The 19,485-nt window shown below is 39.6% G+C and overlaps 1 protein-coding gene across 1 annotated transcript in view; it reads right to left on the minus strand.

Annotated features, from left to right (window-relative positions):
• The window catches only part of THEMIS (thymocyte selection associated), a 75,401-nt gene that overhangs the window by 28,337 nt on the left and 27,579 nt on the right, over positions 1-19,485 (minus strand). The window lies entirely within an intron of this gene.

Genomic DNA, 19,485 nt, shown 5'->3' on the forward strand with positions numbered 1-19,485 from the left:
GCAGTACACTGTATTCCACTGGACTGTAAGGCAGGTAAGCATTAATGAATATTGAGATTAAATGACAGGCGAAGAGCCAAATACTAGTAAGCGATAGGATTAGTTCATACCTTCCCCCAATGCCCATAATGTCTTTACAGGCCATGTAAGCTTTCCATTTGAATTACATCAACTATAACACCAGCCTTAACCTTGATACAGTTTTTTTCTGCAGATTTTTTTTTTTTTTTCAGATGGCAAACACTTTCAGCAAGAATCATCTTTTCTTTGCTGTTTGCAAACAAGGCAGACCTCTCTCATGTTTAGCAACATTTCCATATGTACATGGCTGTCCTGCTGACTCCACATTAATTTTGTCAGAAGGGAAGAGTAATGTGCAAGAATAGCAGCATCAGACCTGGACCAGGGATACACAGAAGCGTGCCTTAGGTACCAGTAAGGCAAATAATCCAGCAGTTAATGATGAGGAGAAAACTGACCACCAAAAACAGAACCCAGACTTTATGAAACTACTAACACGAGACTTGAAAAGTAGCAGCACATCAGCTATTTTAATTGCATGGGTCCTCTGAAATGAAGTGCCCCATTAACAGTCACATGTCCAGTGTGCAGGTGAGACTGTTGTCAAATCCATCACTATTCAGTCAAAAACCCTAGGGTGAAATTCTGTGCAGTGTAACAAAAAACTTACGGCTGAGAAAAAGGGAGCTTTGATGGCTTAAAACAGTCTTCTTATCATCCAACTTTTAGCTGCCCCAGGAGCTATCGCTGACATTGACCACTTTTATGCCCTACTACCTCGTTTTTTGCCAAGGCCCTTCAGAACAGAGAGAACATTGCAATGAATTACATGAGCTACCATCCAAGGATGTATTTGTTTCAGTCAGACCTAGTGAAGAAGGCATGCTCAGATGGGAGCATGAGAGATGGGAGAGAGAACAAAATTAGGGAAGTGAAGAGGAGCTGTTCAAATTAACTCATTGCATCTGTCTTAAGTCATACAAAAAGATATAATTTCATCCAAGAGCAAACCTTCCAAATGGCAATTTCTTTTCTAGAAATTATTTAATGGCGCACCACTACTTGAGTGCCTGGTACTTTACATACAAATAAAAATTGTAAGTCCCTGCACTTCAGTGTTGTAATCTAAATTAGACTTTTGAGACCAAGTCCTCTGTGGATATAAATTAACATAGCTCTACTGGTGCTGGAGGAATTATTTATGCACCAGAAGAAGAAACAATATCAGGAAAAGACATTTTTTGACTGTAAACGATATGGGGAAAAAAGACATTTCTTGACTGTAAACCACCAACCCAGTCCTGATTGTTTTTATTTAAATTATTAATCCTCTGGGATTCTCCAGTGACTCAGTGATTTTACAACATTTGTAGATCTGGTGAATCCATATATAGATTCATAACGGAATAGGAACAGACCTTTCAGCTCTCAAGCAGAGGAAACAGAGGGATGAGCCATGTAAAACAAGGGACTTCTATAACCAAGGCTTCCAGGCTGCTTACATAAAACTCCTGAAATTTTGACTTTAAAGGCCACAAATGCCAGCAAGGAAAATCATCATAAAAAATTAGATATGCTCACATTTAAAGCAAAAAACCCAATAAATTCCTTAACTATTAATTGTTGTCAGAGCCAGTGCATTCTCTGAGCTTTCGGATCCCGTGGTGGAGATTGTAAATCTTTCTGAAGAGAAGCAACAGCAGTAGAGTAGGCATGAGCACACTCCTCATGCCACCAGTGTGTACTGTTATTATCTACACATGGAACTCCTGCCTGAATTCATATCATTCCCAAGAGTGGTAAAAAATTAATTTTTGCTGTAAGGAAATTTAAAGCCTTCTCCCCTCAAAAATTAAAAGTGGTACAAATTACAGCCAGAAGGATTCATGCCTCTAAACTCTTAGAGAAGAGCATCTGAGACACTATCCATCAAGACCACTGGACTCAGCAACATGGCTGCATTCAAAATTACCTTGGAGCCAAAGCATTTCTACTTTATTGCAACCGGTTATGATCCCTTCAAACAGAGGGACTACAGTGGGGCTATTCACCTTTCAGTGATACACTGATGGTTCTTCAAAGGTGGTACAATATTGCTTTTTTTTTTTTTTCTTTTTCTTCTCTGGAGACATTAGGTAATGGTATTTATATATGCAGATGTTCATCAAGACAGTTCACTTGTGAAAAGTTCCTTGGGAATGTTGGGAAACCAACAGGTATGCCTCTATTCCCTTACTACTAATTCCTCTTATTTAAAAATACTGCTGCTGCATTCTGTCTTCTCAAAAAATACATCCAAATGGGTCCACAAAAATCAAATCAAAAAAGCAAGATATATGTGTTGTTAAAAATATACATTAAATCATTTAAAGAGAAAAAGATTTACAGTAGGAGACGACATAGTGCTCTGAAGAGAGGCATTAGCAAGTGCTTCGTCCTCTGGACTTCTACTGAATATGCTTTACTAGGAACATTTTACTCATCAGTCATGTTCTGCAAGTTGAATGACAGTGATGTTTTCCCATACTGATCAATTTATTAAATGAGGATTTTATATCACCCCATTTATTGTAAAGTGTAAAACACAGGCTAAGTGGCTAAAAAAACGTTTTTACAGATGAATATTACATTTATTATTAGACTAGGCAGAAGTGAATCAAATTCTAACATGAAAAATGTGCTTTTCCTGGGTTTGGTTTCTTTCTTCACAAAAGTGTTGCTTGAAACAGTAGAGATGGCATCTTTCCTTAACTGAACAAGCTTTTAAATGTAATGCAATGATAGGTGCACAAAAATGCTCTTAGTGGTTGTATATCAGTAGATAATCCTCTCGGATTTTAAAAAAAGCCTTATCCAAGGTTATCTCAGTCTGTAAGCTATGACCCTTCCAGGTAAATTAATAGAAAGCCCTAACTTACTAGGCTTTAGGCAAGGGTTCTATATGGTGGGGTGTTTTGTAAATCATAATTCCCTATAAATTAAATCTATTCATATACATTTTCCAGAAGAAAGAGAAGTGTTAGTGAAATAAAGATTAGAAAGTACCAGGAAAGAGAAATAAATTTACTTTATTGCACCTATTAATGACAATATGGACCCTGTGTGATTAGTAGCTGAGGACACATTTATTAAATACTGAAGAAAAAAAGAATTTCAGTACAAAATTATTCTGTGGATGATTTCTTTTATCTACCATTATCTAGGAAAGAACTTCAATACAGTGAGATGCTTGTATAATAAGCATGAATGAAATGGATTGATAATATTTGAAAAGGAAAGCTCAAAAATATAACAAAATAAAAGGAAAGCTCAAAAATTTTGTACTTCTGTTGTGCTACATTTGGCAATATCCAGTGAGGGAGAAAAGGGAGAGGGATGAGGGAGAGGAGAGGACCTATTCAGTTACACAACCCTATATGTGTGGGGCCAAATTTTAACGAATTGTTACAGTTTATGTACCAGTGAGGAATGGAAAACCATGATACATGGATACTCTTATAGCTGAAATGAAAACTGAACAGACATGTGCAATGTTTCAGTGTATAGGATTTTATGGCAAGAGTACAAACCATACACATTTCTTCCGATGTAAATGTATTTTTCAAATGTAAATTAATGTAATTAACATTTTCTTTGTCACAAGAAAGGTATTAAAAGCTTATTGGAACTGTTTTTTAAATTTAAGCTGGTACTTTACATCTTCACCAGGAGTGAAGACGAAGTCTTCAGAAATCCCCATTATTCATCTTGTTGTAAGGAAAACACAGGGCATGCTGTAGGGTTAGACTGCCAAAATAAACACTTTTCATCTTTTCTGACTTACTGTGTGTGTGCATGTTTGCAGAGGGCAAAGGATACTCTTCAAAAATTTCAAGACTTCAAACAAAGATTCAACGCTAAGCAAACACAACCTGTTTTAAATAAGAGTTAGGAAAAAAAAAAAAAAAAGCCACAGCTGTCACTTGTGAGTGGTCAGTGTTTCTGATGCCTTTGAAACATTCATGTACCTTCTCATCTGTGCCCCTAGTTCCTGTTATAAAAAATGCTACAAAAGCAAAGTTGTGGATGAAAACAAGGATGTGTTAGACATCCTACAATCCAGTGTGCCCTTCAATTACTGACACTGCAAGAGCTGTGGAAACAGGAGGACTAGCTTACATTTGAATTCTTACTTTATCTCTTTGCTCAGAGAGAATTGGCATGACAATATTTTATTTTATCTAAAAAAAACCAAATCTGACAATCGCAAAATTTTTCCAGCCCTACTAAGTAATTCTGTTAAATGCTTATTTACACATTTTCGCTGAATACCTCACTTCAGTAGGAATGAAATGTGCACAACAGGAAAGCACATGACACATACCTGAGAGAGACAAAAAGGCAAGACACTAGAGAAGCTCGTAGGCTGGGGATGAAAATAGTTACCTGAGAATGGGATTTTTCTTCTACAGACAGGTGTGCTGTAGGTTCCTGGATGACACAGGGACACCTAAGCCTTAACCTTCCCTGCCTAAGCACTTCCTTCTGAACCAGGGTTTCACCTCATCCCTCAGACCTTGTGCCCACACAACCCTGCGGCCGTCTGGGTCAACACAGCCATGACACCAGGGTTTTACTTGAACTGCTGACAGGCCTCATACGTGCCAGCAGCCGTAATGTGGTGACTCTTTCCCTATATAAATGTACTAATCACAGCTCTATCATGAAAAAGAGACACCTGTCATTCAGTTTGGGTTAATTATTACACCATGGGTGGAGTTCAGCTCCAGATCAAGGCACGAAAATGTACATAACTACATGAACCTATCTACATGCTCCACATGTCCTTGCTCTGACTACAGTCAGGAAACCTCATCAATACAGTTAAAACATGATTCAGCTAACCACAAAGTGTCTACTTAGCTCTATAGGTGCTGCTGACAGTACAGGCCATAATGGAAGCTTAGAGATGTAGCATGCACATGGCCACCTAAGCAAAGATGCCTTTCTCTGGAGCTGGGCTGTCCCAGTCCGTTGGTCACTGTTACATGCTGAGTCAGCCCTGAAGAAACACACATGCCATCTTCTTCTTCCAAAACGTATCTTCCAAATTCGCACTTCTTGGAAAAAGTTTCAATTCCATTAAAGTGAATGGAGCTGTATTTCCTTAAACCAAGTCTGCACGTGTTCTGGGAGGCCCATCTATCCGAGCACTGACAGCCTGAGACAGAACATAGGCATCAAAATACAGACACAGCTGAGCTCGTAGACACAGTAGAGCAGTCAAAAAATCACTCATAGTGTGGGTTTCGGAAAGGAAACCATTTGGCACTGCCTAATGAATGGAGTCGGCTAGAAAAACCAAATGCTCTGACAGGCATTTTCATATTGGAGCAGAGAGGTTTCTTTGTGGTCACATCTGAACGACACTACATGTCGAGAGAAACCCAAGCACGACATTTTGGTTAGGGGTGCATACAATGAATAAGGATGTAAAAAATTTGTAAAGCTTTTTTTAAATCAATAAATTAGTGTCGCAGACTGTTGAGTTGTTACAACTGTGCTGTACCTGCAATCAGTGTGAAAATTTGCATTCACATTTGAAAATTGCAAATACAAATTACATTTGTACATTTGAAAAAGTTATAAAAATTATAATGGCAGTGCTTGGCAATGTGTCTTTTGAAATAATCTGGTTCACATTAATTTGAAATTGTTAGCATGATTTATGCCATTAGGTATCAAATATCTTTTTTTAATTACATGAGAGATGACAACCAACAAATAAAGAAAATGTGTGTTAAGTGCCCAGGAAAAACAAATTAGTTTCATCTACAGACCACAGAAATCTTAGTCGTATATTATTGTTGTTGTTTCTATTTTTTAAAGCTGCTATGATTTATTACTCTAACCATATAGCCACAAATTGAAAACATGGATTAAAATGACTCCTACTTGACCTTTTCGCAGATATCCTATGAATATAAATATTAATTTTATGCATTTAACAGCTGCTGATCAAGTTGTATATTGTAAAAAGTATTGTTTGAAATATTATTCTATCATACAAAGTGCATAGTTCCATGGCAAATTTTATGGTTTTTTAATGCTAATAGGCACTTTACAAACCATTGTGTAACCTCCACAGATCTACACTATATGAGAGGCTGTATAAGATTACTTCTCATATGATGACTTCTGGTCTATGGTATAAGAAATTGTACTACTTTATTGGTACAAGAAATCCTCTTTGATATTAACTCTTCACCCAGAACAAATCTTGACTTTTATTTATGCATTCAGAGATGAGAAATTAGTTAGCTACTCATGCATAAAACTTTAAAAACAAATTTGCAACAACAGAACCAGAATAAACTCTTTTTGCTTTCTCTTGGAATTCTATTCCTGTTCACATTTGCAGTGCTTATCTTCACTCTTAGTCTTGCCCTTATTTCTCTCAGCCACTGCACTCTAAGTGAAGACTTAAGTTGTCTCTGCTTGGCACAAAGCAAAGTAAAAGATAGTGCTGAGCTGCAATGATTGAAGACAAATAATAGAAAAAAGTATATTGTCTCAGTACTGCTACTAAATTCTGGTATGGGTTGCAGCCTATTCTCCCTCCTGTGCCTCATCTAGTTGAGGCATTGAGGGAGAAAAGATTGCTTACTCACTTCTTCCCAGTGTGTATATCTGCCGTAGGATCAAGCACACAAACAGTAAGCCCTTACACTCCTGCAATGAATTCTATTAAATTAAACTTACACAAGGCTTTAAAAGATACAGTTCATGTGTACTCTGAAAAATAGCTATCTCATTTATCGCTGCACATGAAGCTCCAAGAAAGGCATATTAATTCACAAAATACTAGATATTCCTAAATTTTGGCTAGCTTTTGGGTGAAAACTGAGAATTAAATAATTAAAATAATTTTATTATTTATTTTTAATGTCCAAAGCCTACTAGATGTTAAAAGCATTACTGAATGTTTAGTTTATCACAAAGTCATTCTCATCCTGCATTAGAATATTGCTTCTTCTCATCATTTGGCTTCTTAGCAAGACCACTGTCCACATGTATATTGAGAAAGACCGGCTTTGTTGGAGTCAGGACTACTTGCCTTCTAGCCCCACTGGACTTGTAGGCCATGTCATAAAATAAAAAGCTCTTGGGACACAGTAAGAAAACGTTCGCTTCCCCTACTAGAAATACTCAAATGGCTCTGATATCTCAGCATGCTGGTGACCCTACAGTGTGTGTTTTGAAGGAGGATTGGGGATTGCTTGTATTTGACAAAAAGTTGCTTGCCCATCAGTTAATCACTCAGACATGTCCAAAATGAGAGCTGTAAAAGGCCTTGCCATACCATTTACACCAGCTGCAACAGTTTCCCATTTGCTACTTTGTCTCTCTTTATTTTCTGCCAGAACAGACAGGTTTTTTCAAACATCTATTTTTCTCAAAACAAGTTGCATCAAAAATGTCATCTTCAGGTCCCCCTATGATTTCTTGTAGGAAGTGTTTACTATTCATATCTATAAATGATAGGTTTCTTTCCTACTTTATAACCATTTTCCGATCTGTACATTGGCCTGATGTTACCAAATTATTTGCTGCTTGTCCTACAGGGCAGTGAAAACAATTTAGTGTCTCCATGTTTGCTAACATTATACTACTCAATAGAAAGCTACTTTAAGTTCCCATTTATTGTAAACACATTGTTTTATTAGTGAACAAGAACACTTTCCGGGAATTATAATTTCTAATGCCCTAGAAAAGTGCTTTCTGTACAAATATTATTTTTTAAGTTGAGTTCAAGATATAGTTACCCTGTGGCTTTGGTGTCCTTAATGAACTGCCACCTGCATGGAAATACACTGCCTGCCTCCGCTACACCCATGGAATCGGGGCTTCCACTATGCAATTTACAGATTTTGCCCACAGAATGTCCTCTAAATGGCATTTATTTGAGATGCATTGTCAAGTGCTTTCAGTCTTGGTCTGAATATTCATCTGCTTTTATCACCTTCTCAGCTGTTTGTCCCGTCTCTGGCCTTGTTTATAAAGATAGTGTGCAATAAGTTAGGGTATGAATATATGGTTCCTTGCCACTAACTCTCTGTAAACACTCCTACAGCACACTGAATTGCCTTGGTTTGAAACAACTTAATCCTCTGAGTGACCACAAAAGAGTCCATGCAGGAAACCAAATTAATTGTAAATTCACAGCCTAGCACACTTCTTTATGTAGACAAGCCATCTATTTCACTTAATTCTTTGCAACTACCTTGTACTGATGGTATACCAGCATCCCCAAGAAAAAGTTCATTTACTCTTCCTGCTTTCACTTTCACTGCCATGACTCTAGAGCTGGTGTCTAGTCAGTGAGAGAATCTTATTATAGCAACGTCCAAATGTGACACACAGCAAGGATTAAAGTGTTATCCAACTTGTACATGCATAAGTAGGCTCCCTGGAAACAGAATTCAGACTGATACTTTCATTTTCAAACCTGTATTTTCCTCCATCTGAGTAGTCAATGGAGCATCTTCCTTTCTAAGTAAGATCCAATTATAATGAGAGCTTGGATTGACAGGAAACATTATTATAACTGAATGAGCTGTCAAATCCATGATTAATAAGGTTTTTCATTTAGGTTCAACAATAGCAGCATCAGACCACTGGCATATTATTATTCAATAACTCATAACATTCATAAGAAGGTTTACTTTAAATTTTGGAGGATAGAGGGAGATTTCTCACTTTCCGATGTTCATACGGGGCAGAAGTGATTTCAATATTTCATGAGAGGATTTTATCTCTGTGTTTTCTGAAGGTGCAAACTAACGAAAAGCCTCATACAAAATCTAAGCCTGCTGTTTAAGGATTTATTTTCTGTTTTCCGCTTAGCTTCCATATTTTTGCATTCACATTCTTATTGCTTGAACCATGAGAACAGAGAGGGAATATCAGTAGTGTAGGAGGCTTGTAGCCTGTATGTCTATTCAGATGATGACAGTATGGAATATAAGTAGGAGGCGAACTAAGACCTCTGTGGTCCATCTCTGTTCAGCAAGGTGCAAGGCAGAAAATAAACAGCAGATATTTCATGTTAACCACTGTGTATGTATGCATTTTAAAATCATTGTGTGTGGCTCAAGCAGAGCAGATTTTTTCTACTATACACTACTTTTCATTTTTATGTGAGAGACAATGAGAGTGGGATAGTTATGAATTAGGTATTCACAAGGGGAAAAGAACATATTTAGAAAGAAAAATCCTCCCTCTCAAAAAAACCTTTTTATAACAAAAATGCAATTCCCTCAATCCTACATAAATTCTGCTTTCCCATCCCATTTCACAGTTTGATAAAAGATAACTGGATATCCCATTTTTCTGTTTCACTAGTTCTCAATTTCACCTTCCTAGCCTACCTCCTTAATCCAGTCTTCCATCAGAATGGTGGTGCTGCTTCATCATTGCAAGTAGTATAAATGATTTGGCTGTAAAGGCTGTGTGCTGGGGTTGACTTAAAAAAATGGCCTTTTAGTCCAGCATTCATTTATACATCATCAGTTACGTCCCACTACTTTTTATCCAAATATGATCTATCAATATAAAAATACATATAACTCATACTGCAGCGGTCTCTTTCCTCATTTTCTTCCCTTGCTGACACCTTGCATGCTTGCACAAACTAACCTTTAACATGCAGCTTTTAGTTTAATGTTATCATCTGTCAAAGTCACACAAACTGGGGAAATGTATGGAGGCATTCTGAGAAGCATCTGAGTTCCTATCCATAACCTTTCATGTCTTGAAACGAACTGCTACCTTCTATAAGCCAACAGGTGACTACTCGGTTTAAGAGACTGGATATACCACAGCAGATGCAGAAGGCAAGCACAAAGGCTGATGTCTGCTATAAGAATAAACTATGAAGTGGTTAACAAAAATCCAAGCTTACAAAGGTGTTAGAGGGCCTCAAGGTTAACACCTTGCAAAGTTAAATGGGGCAAGTTCACACCTCTCTTCTTTCTTGTTTCTTCCTCTTTCAAATGTCCACACTTCAGAATCCAGCTATCCTAGACAACAGTCACCTGCTTTTTTGCACCTCTTCGGTAAATTGACATTAGGTCGAAAACTTTAAGCAAGATTAAAATGTACCAGTGTCCAGGAATTTAATTGTTGTGTTAACTGTTGTAGCTATTGTGGTAGCCAATGCACAAAAAGCTGCATACCTGCAAAAAAAAAATTATGCTTGTCTCTATAAATATCAGAGATGGGAAAATGAAGCATTGTGTCCCATTTCATAGACAGAAGAGACAGCTATATGAACAAGTTGCCACCAAGTAAATGAGCGTGGATTTACAGCTCATTAACTACTCCATAGCAACTGTCTGTGTGGTTATTGCTCCAGAGTAAATGTGAGGTAGCTCTGACCCTTACTGAAAGTGAGGCAATGTATCTTACATTTACCTGAGATTTAAGCATCCATATAAAGTAACTAATGAGGTGTAAATCCACACTCTTTCTTCACACACAGAAGTTTCTTCATGTATCTTGAGGCAGTGATATTTATGTGATTTGTCTGGTGTCACCGAAGAAGCATGTGACAGAAGTGGGAATATAAACCAAATGTATTTTCCTCTTTCAAACCCCACTCCCTGCACGGCCAGAATTTTCCTGAAGAGCTGCTGTTCAATTGCTTGGCACATCTCCCTCCAAATGAGAGCAATTCACAAACAAACTCAGCCACTCTTTTCTCCATCACTATTACAGAGCTTGCATACACCACTTATGCAAAACAGATGGATCAGTAAAAGTAGCTTCCAGATACAGTTCCTTCATTTCACATATAAAGTATTATTTACTTTTTCAAAACTTAAAGTTTAAAAGAAAGTGATGCTTTGGGAAAGGCTTTATTCAGTTTTATTAGTCAGATTTCAGCTCTACCTGATCTACAGTCCAAATTAGTCTAAGTATTCTTTAGCCACTGTGTTGTCCATCAGGGTGGTGCATGGCATGCCACAAGCTAGCAAAGAGGCTTCTTTCTTCTCTTTGTTTATCCCTGTGACTACTATCAAGTGATAGTCTACTGAGACTCCATCACACTGGTTCAGGTGGACAATTGATACAAGTTACTGCCTACAGTCATTGCAAGTCTGGGATCATTGTTCTGATTTTTCAGTGACAGCATAGAAATCACAACAAAAATAGAATACCCTGTGCCTCCTCAAAGCCCTTGTTACTTTGTATTAAAAAAAGAAAAGAGAAAAGACCCAAAACCAACAGGAGCAAAATCTGAATCACAGCATCACAACATATTGCTATTTTAAAAATTTACAAGTAAAATTGTTTCATGTCCTGAGGTAGAACAAGAACATAATGCTGTTAAATACCTTGACAAAGTTCAGTGTAAATTATACATGTCTATCCATAAAGAAGGGAAATTAATTTTCCCAGTACAGACATTAAATACATTGTTTTTCAGCCTTTAAAAGCTCCCTCATATAATAATTGATAAACTTCACTATGCATTTTATTACCACCATGCTTTTTATGTCATGTCTTTGGACTAACACATTCGAAAAGCAGAGAGGAAAGCTCAGGACTCAGACTGTCTTTTAGAATTTTAATGCATTTGATGAGTCTCTCCATAGCACTCTCTGTTCCCTGATAATCACTCAATTCCTCACTGCAAGGACTCTCTGGAAAATGTGAGTCATGCCTACAGGTCCTTTAGGATTTGACCCTGCTGTCACACTGACAGAAACTTTCTCATTTCATTTCATGGGGCAATATATTTCAAAGCATAATCCCAACCTTCTGGGATGCCTTCAGTTCTGGGACGCCCAGCTGTGACAGTACTGCAAAAGCTTGAATTTCATGAAGGAAGGCGTAATGTAAATGGGAAATGTCAGTGCTTTCTTTTACACTGACCACATACAAGACTTCAGTGACTCCGATGAGCATCCTTTTCTTTCTTTTTCTGTTTTAGCAGAGGTTAACGTCAACACTAGTTGATTAAACAGTGACTGTAAACACCCCTGGGCTCAGTTTCAACCTCTGCCAACTAGCACTTTCCCAAACAGTTCCTGGGAGTGATGTGGGAGTCAGAACACCCCAAGGCCCAGTCCCAGTATGCTGTTTGCAAGCAGCCCCACAAACCTGAAAACCAAGTTGCTAGCAGAGATATCAGCTACCTTGTGCCAGTTGGCCTTCAGAGCTCAGAAGAATCCCTAAAGGTGTTTAAGCAGGGATGGAGTCAGAGTTCCAACAGCTGGCTCTGCAGGAGCCTCGGGAGCTCCAGGCAGATCGTGGCATGCTGGTGCTGCAGGCAGGCATTGCAGGAGTACAGGGACTGTGTTTCCTGCTGGAAATTCGTTCTGGTATAGATTATCTCTGGCCAGTTTAAACTGGAAAACTCTATGGTGACTTCTGAACAGACCAAAATACAGGCTGTAGAAGGTAGCACTTCAATAACCAACTATCCATGAACTTAATTTTCCAACCCTCTTGCCATGAAGAGAAAGGCAAATGATAGACTTCAGCCCTGGAGAACAGCCTCGGGGGAAGACTAGCCTCTTGGAACCCCAGATGAAAAAAAACCATTTCGGATCCCCCCCTTCAAATTATATTTTTTGAGTTATTCTACTGCAGTGCTTCCTAGAATTTTGGATTTAATTTCCAATTTTTTTGTCCTTCTTCATAATTATACATAATTATCTGATTTTGTTATGTATTTTGTTATGTTGTGTACTTTCTGCAAGAGAGAAAAAAATGTGCCAGCCAATTCTCCCCTTACTGACATGAATGGCTTTTGGCTCATGCACTCTGCAGAATTTTCCTTCTTCTTATCAAGGGTTCCATATTTTCATGTAGTCCAATTTTTTATTTCTTCTGGGCATCCTTTTTATTTTGATATTTCTTTTCTCTTTGTTCTCCAAGTAATTCATTTTTAGCTCTAAATTAAGCAATTCGCTTTTAACCAGTTGGCATTTTCTCAGTCAGCATATCCAAATGTTCATCTGTACCTTCCTTAATTTCATGTACTCTGTCAGCATTTCCTGTAGCGGTAACGGCTTTCTGCAATGAGACTTATACCTCAGATTGCCCTGCTAGTTTTTCAGGAAATTATCTACTGCCTGTCCTTCTGGCAGGCACATTGTTATCTTCCCCACTATATTTTGGTTTTGAGAGTAACATCAATCCACAGTAAATGCCTACTCCAGACTTGATCCTTCTCTGTGGAAATTTTAAGCTTTTAGTGTTGTTTAAAAGAGAAAGAGTTCTTAATGCCTTAATATCAGGAAACTCCAGTCATTTATTAGCTGGGGCTTTAGCATTTCCTGCTCCGCTAACTCCTTCCTATTGGTTCATACAGAGTCCATAGTGTGCCCAGCAGCCCTGGATCCCCATCATCCAGATGAGGGTGCTTCTCCAGACACCACTGCTTGGTTTCTTTTGCAGAAAAACCCAGGACATGAGGTGAGATGGCACACATGAGGCTTCAGCCCAGCATGATACCAGGTTGCATATAGGGTTACCAGAAAACCATCATGGCCCCCAGGTACGGACATAGCCACAAGGATCTCTGCAACAGAACACCAATATATGAAGGACTTCATCCTTCAGCTCAGACTGTCCAACTGCAATAGAATTAAATGGCTTGACACTTGTCATCATCTACAGCCTGCTCCAGTTTGATGCTCTGCTGAGGTTTGGAACAGGCACTGCTGGGGAAGGAGATGAAAATCCACGTGTAACTTGCAATGTCTTGCAGATCCTACCCAATAATGCCTGTGGCCTTGGCTTCAGCGCACTGCATGAGAGAAGAGAAAGAGGAGGAGATGTGTTGGGAAGAAACAAGAGAAAAAGACAAGCCTGACTGAAAGCAGTAGAGAGGTCTGAGGAACCAAGGCCATGTAAGTTGTGGGGACTGAAGGACACATGACAAGTGCAGTGCTGGGAGGCCCGAGATGCATGGGTCTGGGTGACAACAGGGACATGTGGCACAGGATGGTGTTAGGAGGAAAGAAACCCTGTTGCACAGTGTGGATGTAGCGCTCAGAGGAGTGAAAAGCTGCAGCGCAAGGAGTTGGGGGGATTTGGAACCTGACTCACTGGGTGAGCATGGGATTTTGAGAGACTTCAAGAACTTGGCCACAGTGGCAATGTGAGGTGGTGATTAATCTGTAGGGGCTGCACTTTCAGCCTTCCCATGATATATATTAGGGACTTACAAAGCTATGGCAAAGTGACATGGAGCAACAGTACATGGGATGTGGGGAAGAAGGGGAAGACAGAGGGTGGAAGGTGAGACTCCAAGGAGAGATAAACCTCCTCTTCAGTGGGGACAGAGAAAAACAGAGGAGGAAGAAGCATGGCTGCATTCTCAGCAGCCACAATGCTGCACCTGACAGAGAGAAACCCTCTTTCTTCCATTTGCATATGCAGATTTTCGCATCTACTAATGATCCACACTTCCTCCCTCATTTCCAGTGCCAAAAGATTATTAATTCCTGAAGTCTGTTACCTATTCCTTCCTGACTGTCCTGCAAGCATTTTCTAATATGTATTTATTTAGAAAGGTTAGCTTCTTGCTACACAGCAAAAAGATTTGTGTTAAATCTACTCTATAAAGTCTAAAAACATGAAAAATGCTCAGGAAGCAGAAAAGAAATAGTTAGGAGGAAGGAAAGGAGGCGCTGCAAGAAAACTCATTTACTGAAATACGCAGCTTATGCCTTATCAATTTAATTCCAGATAAGTCTTCATTTTGCTGTGAAGACAGATGCGATAAATATGTTAATGGCAGATTTCGATAGTTCAGTTTGTAGAACTGCAAAGCCAGATGGAAGTGATAATTTTTCTTTCATTTTAATTTTGAAATAAAAAGCAAGACAGCAAGAAGTTCCTGATATCGTAACACTGTAATGACTTTTTGAAGGATAATGGACCTTAGCACAGAATGATGATTAACGATCATGCTCTGATACTTACCATTTTATTAAATTCCAGTTTCCCCATCTGGAATTCTCTCAGCTTTCTTGCCAGAGCCAAGCAGATTACTGTGTGACTGACTTTTCCAGTTCCACATTCAAAAAGAAATTTAGCAGAAATCCTAACTTGAAGCTGGTGAGTATTTTACTGATACCACTGTTGCTCAGACTAGATACACACGTAAGTGGACCACTGAAAATAGCCTTAGATGGAGCTAACCTCTCTTACTCTATCAAGAGCCAAATACTGTCTTCCTAAATTGCCTTAAGCAGTGCACTTAATGCCCTCAGGGTATTACAGGACTAAACTGTGGCCTTCCACACCTTGTTTACACTTCCCCCAGTATGAACAGGCACCGAGGAAAGTTTGGCACGGGCTCTTCTTTGGTTATTTCCATTTAAAACAAAGCCATTGAGGGACATATATTAACACCTTCTTAAATCTGTGAGGTTATTCACTGCTGGAACTGTGTTGGTGATAATTTCTTTCAGTCTGTGATCACATAGCACTATGTCAGTCTCTCAACTGAACTGGTAATTCTGATAAGCAAAAAGAAAGCTAGAAAACTTTTTTGCTCCTTGAATCCCCTTGAAGGGGAGGAAAGTATAGGTAAGAGGTAAAAAGCCTAAGGAGATTTTAGGAAACAATTTTCAAGCCTTTTCTGTTCCGGATCCCACCTGAAACATTACTCTTCAGATACTAAGCAAAAACTTGGTTTGTTATATTCACCATGGTGTTCTAACTTTGAAAAGAAAAAGCACATCTGGCTTGTTCCTTTTAAATGAATTTTAATTTCAAGAACGTGAGGTCCTGACTGGTTCCTCCCATGGGAACATCTCTCCAGGAACAACTTGGCAAGGGAGTGAGGTGCTCCATTCAAAAATCTGTAGCATTAACTTCTGGGGTTTTATTAGGTCATTCTCATTTTCTGGCTAAGCTCACTAATCAGAAATTAAATGGCTTAAACTATTTAATTCAACGTGGCAGTTAGAGCTCCCTGAGGACTTTATTCCAATGATTCCAGTGCGGAAAATGTGGATTTTTTTGTGAATGACTGCTTGTATCCCAAGTTTTACCGTTTGACAAAAGGTATAATTGATGTTTGACCATCCCTGTCCTCAGCTGGGGGTGTAAAGCCAGTAGGGTTTGTGGGCAGAGGTGATACTGGTTATTAGATATCTGATATCTGATACTGATATTAGACAGATATCTGATATCTGAAATATCAGACTGATTTAATCATTTGATACATACCATTTTGTTTAATTTGTTCACTTTGCCTCTATTTCCTTTGGGGTTTTCTTTCTTTATTCAATTAACAGCTAGTACAAAATTGCGAACATACGTGGTCTGGATGTTTCTTATCCTAACAAAAAGATCAGATGAGAGGGAAAAGGAAAGTCTACACTGCACTGTGGAGGGGAGAGGAGAGATCCCCAGGCTCTGGAAGTGAAAGCTGTGTCAGCAGGAGCCAAGCCAACTTAATTAGCCCTGTGAAGAGACTGGGCAGAGCGCTTGGTTAATGCAGCTATATTAAGTTTGAGAATTGACATGATGTCTTCAGACTTTGCTGAACTGTGCAAACATGTGCGTCTCTGCAGCACTGCACCTTGCACGCAAACAGAGTCAGTTCTTGCACTCATCTGAGGTTCCAGTCCATGCTGGTTGCTAATCTCATACAATTCAGTAATTAGCATGAACAAAAGTGCACAGTGAAATGCACACTGCCTCGTCCCTCTCCTGGCCCTAGTGTTCCCTCACTAAGGTCAGGGAACAGCAGGCAGAGACAGCTGGAGCCTCTCTGCCCTCACAGCCTTGCTGTGAGCTAAGAGGCGATCAAAGCACAAGCCATAGCTAGAGGTGACCCACCCTTGCAGAGCATCCTCAGGTATTGGCATAAAACAGCCGGATCTTAGTCCTCTGTGGACTCATGGAGCAGCAGCATTTAATCCTGGAGTATGATGCCAGGCAGAGCTTCCCAACTGGTGGGCACAGAAACCATTCACCACCCTCCAGCAAGCAGCCAGAGCTCCCTAAGCACCAGGCAGGGAGCTGCCTGCGGGAGGAGCATGGCAATTCATGCAGCACTAAAGCTTATTCCAGGCTGCCACCTTGTCAAGCTTAAGTTCGGCTCATTAGGACGTTCGTCTGTTATTTATGCAAATTAGTCTATGCATAGTCACAAAATATGCAAAGAGGGCCATTTATCAGTTTGGCACAATTTCCAACTTTCTGAACCCTGAGACATCCCTGATACATATAGAAGAAAACGCAGTCTCCCCTATCGCTACTGCTGGCAGAGAGGCCAAGGCAGAGCCTATCCACTACCATCCACGTCCTCTCAGAGGATTCGTGGTGCTCGGGATAGAGAAGATAATGCTTTCCGTGTGACTTGAAACCTATTATGTTACAACTCAGGATGTTTAATCTTATGAATAAGGGATCTCTACTTGTTTCACCTTTCCAGGGAAGAAGATTTATGAATCTGCATAACTCTAAGCATTCTGACTGCAGTTTATTATTTATTTATAACGAGCATGTGACAAAAATAATGTCTTTGGAACAGTCTGCTTAAACCGCGCTTCTTTGGACAGCTGCAGTCTAAGGTCACTCTCACTCTTGAATGTGCAAAGGAACCTCAGCTCATCCCTCTCCTACCCTTATCATTCTCTTCTCAGTTCAAGAAAATATTGTCTTCTGCACGAGGTTAGCCCAGAGTCAGCATCTACCTGTTCTCAACACACAGCCATCAGTAACTGCAGGAGGTCTAAGTCCTCCTGACAACGGTATGGGTCTACCAGAAACACAACTTTAGGGAAACCTTCCCCAGTTCCGTACCCCAGGCCACTACCAGGCTGACCGTTTGCCTGTTAGCTCCAGTTTCTCATGTATCCTCCCTAGCCTAACAGGATGGCTTATTTAAGCTGCTACAAGGTTCCCTGCACAGATTAGCAGAAAACAAGTTTCCATAGTACAGGTAAAGACAGAAGGAAATGATGTAGATTTTTTGCTGTATTGCCCTTATCTGAGGGACCAGCCTTACCCATTCACTTCTCCTGAGGTCTGTTCTAATTATTTCCCAGGACCTCTGTGCAGCTGCGGATCTGCATGTGGTGTTGACATTGACACTGAGGAGAGGAACACCTCCAGCAGGCAAGGAGGGGTTACTCACACAGGTTCCCCTTCCAGGGTGGTTACGATTGGACCTTAATTTGAGAGCAACACAGAAAAGCCTTTTCCTGAACACCTCAAAATATAATTCCATGAGTTATGTTGCATTTAAAGTTCAGCATAATCACAGTGCAGAGACCTGAAAGTACTTCCAATGTTTTTTTCTTCTTTCCTTGTAGGGAATTTGTGTAATTTGTATTTTCACATGGGAGTAACTGCAACCTAAGTTAAAGACCCCAGCCAGCAGCTAAGCACCCATCAGGTGCTCACTCACTTCCCTCGACATCCAGATGATGATCTCATCAGGAGAGAGAATAGTAAGAACAAAAGCAAGAAAACTTGTAGTTTGGGATAAATACAGTATAATAAAAGAAGGAAAGAAGAAAAAAACCCCAGCGATGCAAAGGCAGTCACACACCACCTCCCACAAGCAGAATGATGTCCAGTCAGTCTCTGAGCTATGGCTACCTTCCCAGGCCAGCCATCTCCTCAGTTTTTATTGTTGACCATGGCATTATATGTCATGGAATATCTCTTTGGTCATTCGGGGTCAGCTGTCCCCTCTGTGTCCCCTGCCAACCTCTGACCCACGCCCAGCCTCCTTGCTGGGAGGGGGGCGGGCAGGCAGCCTGGGACAAGAGAAGGCTTTGACACTGTAGGGGCACTGCTGTGCAATAGCCAAAGGATCAGTGTGTTATCAATGCCGGTTTCGTCACAAATCAAACCCACAATGTATTACAGGTTGCTGTGAAGAAATTTAACTCTATCTCAGCCAGACCCAACACAAAAATTAATGAACAAATGCATTGCCTTAGATTAACCATGAAGAAAATTATCCCAGGAGGAGTACTTCTTTCTTAACATCAAATGCTATTCTAAAATGGCTATCCTTTTTGTTCCAAATCTATTTGCCACTTAGGTAAGTACAAAACCATTTGGTCAAAAATATCTACACAACCTACCTTTCTGTGAATTTAATTCTGCCATTTCCAGCTGAGCAAAATTATCTTTACATCATGAAAACATATGCTTCCCTTAAAGATTTGAACACAGCCACTTCAAGTCTCTCCATTTTTGCATCGATGGAGTAAAGGATTATCCATGCAAAATTATATGGCCAAGCTTTCTGCTGTGAGTCAGCATGGTTCTGTTGTTTTTCATGGATCAATTAACACCCACTGGAGTTTTTAACCATTGTTGTCTATAATGGCTAATTTGTCTGTTAGAGGGAACTGAGAGCCATCTGTGTACATGCCATAAAAATACACCACTGAAATGGAGACTGTAAACTGACTCAACATGGCCTATGAT

The sequence above is a fragment of the Athene noctua genome, chromosome 1 (genome assembly GCF_965140245.1).
Source record: "Athene noctua chromosome 1, bAthNoc1.hap1.1, whole genome shotgun sequence".
Lineage (NCBI taxonomy): Eukaryota > Metazoa > Chordata > Aves > Strigiformes > Strigidae > Athene > Athene noctua.